Genomic DNA, 2,302 nt, shown 5'->3' with positions numbered 1-2,302 from the left:
TTCATCTGCTTCAATCTCTGCCTCTACCATCACTTCGCCACTCTAGCTACTTCCTGTGGTGGTTGAGCAGAATCAAAGACAAGTCACGCCTCCAAGAATCTCCTCCTTGCTGGCCGAATCTTCTTCTTCTTTTTTGAGCATGAAGAGCTCGAGACTACCTCACCAAATCTAACCATATATGGTGAAAATCTCAGCCACAACATACTTTTATTTTGGTATGTTTTCTTGCCATCATTGTGATGGTCTTGTAGATTGTTCTTCCATCACTTCGGTAGCTCCATTTTGCTTTCATGGTTTCTTGGACAATAACCGAAGCAGAGAAAGAAATGAGAGAGAAGAAAGTATGAAGAAAAGCAATCAAGTGTATCTGAGTAAATTAATTAAAGTGAATTGCTTTTACTTCCCTTAGGTGGAGTAGCGTGTAGCAATGCTAATCCCCATCATGTCACCTTGTCAAATTCTCTCTCATAGTTCCCATGCAATAAATGACAATTGAATGAATTTTGGAATCCATCACATGTTTGAATTCTTGGATCCGTTGGAAGCAATTTTGCTTTCTTTTTCTATTGGTTTCGGATCATGCATGAGGAACTCTCATCATATATAAAATTGAGCTTAGTTGCAACAACATTTAATTCTGGCCCAATTAATAACATTTGCTTTTCTGATGAATTTTTGGATCAAGCATTGAGCAAATAGGAAAGCATTCATTTGGGCTTGTAGTAATAATAATAACTCAATCTGGCCCAATTAGCACAATAAACAATTCAGCCATATTAAACCAAAGCTGAATATAATTGGGCTTGCATCAGAATTTTATTTTTGGCCCAATCAAAATCTGCATTACAAAATTATTAATTAACATATGTTAAATGAAAATCAAATTAATAATTTTGTAATTAATTATTTCAATAATGTTTGTTCATCATCAAAATTAAATTAGAGTTTTCCAAACTCATCAAATTTCATTACTGGTGTAGTTTTAAAAATTTTTGGATTAGCTCAATTTAAGGGTGTTATGTCAATTTTTAACAAATTTGGATTAATTCGATATCTAATGATTTAGGAGTGAAACTTACTCCTCTTATGAGTATCAGTTTTTGAATGTGTACTAAAGATTCTATCACTTGATCAGAATGACAAAGGAAAAATTTGAAATGTAAAAGAAAATGACTTTAAAAAAATGAAATTGCTGAAATGAAGAAAATAACTTCGAATTTAAAGAAAACAATAAACTACCTTCGACAAGGTCAAAAGACTTTGAATTCAAATACAAATACTGAAATCTTAAAAGAAAGCAGAAACAAATTTTGCTAAGAAGTAAATTTGGGGAAAAGAGAAGATTACAAGAAGTTTAAAAGAAATGTAAAAGACATGGAACGAATTCCCACCTTTATTCCTTCCAAACTATGTCTATTTATATCCATTTTCAACCAATCAAAATTCCTTCACGTGCTCCACATACAAAGGAACCAAACATAACTGTTTCCGCCATAACAATAGTGTGATAACCGTCTTCAACTGCCTCGATTACTGGTCTCCCCGTTGCTTCAATCACAGATCCTCATTTTCGATATGTATCTTCGATCAACCTAGCTTGTCCATTGATGATTTCTCTTCGATCACCTTGAGCACCTTCTTGACATAATCCAAACAAATATCTTCGATTTATTCATCATCGAATTTAAATTAGTGTTTAGCCAACAAATTGTCCCCTTGAATTGACGATTGTTTTCTTGAAACAAAGAATGTGTCGATTAAATAAAAATTCTTTTCTCTTTTATTTAAAATATTTATGAAAACAAAATTTAAACCCAAAACGTTTGGAATCTCCAACTGACACCAAATTTTGGAAACTGTTCCACTTTGTCATTTTCATTAAATGCGCATCCCATCATGCACACTTCTCTATTAATTTTGGGTGTTTCAACTCTCCTCAACTAAAAAATTTCTTCAATTTCGCTTATAAATACCACTTTATCAACTTTTTAGAATCTTTTCCAGAAACTTCTTCATCACAAAAGATTATTTCACCTTCCAAATTCTGCACCTGAAGGCAAGAAACATCTTCACATTCCTTTACTATTTTGAGACTTAAATTCATCTTCTTCTTACAAGTGCAGAATTATTTCATCTTTCAAGTTTTACATCTAAAAGCAAAGCGCAACTTCTTCATAGACCTTTCACTGTTCATAAAGCTCATCTCCATCTACTTCTCTTTTCAAGGTATGTTTCATATACTAGCAATATATATTTGGAATCATTAATTCTGATATATCTGTTTTATAAAGGAGTATTCTTA

This window comes from Arachis hypogaea, chromosome 11, assembly GCF_003086295.3.
Source record: "Arachis hypogaea cultivar Tifrunner chromosome 11, arahy.Tifrunner.gnm2.J5K5, whole genome shotgun sequence".
NCBI classification, from domain to species: domain Eukaryota; kingdom Viridiplantae; phylum Streptophyta; class Magnoliopsida; order Fabales; family Fabaceae; genus Arachis; species Arachis hypogaea.
Note: the sequence above shows the minus strand (reverse complement) of the source record.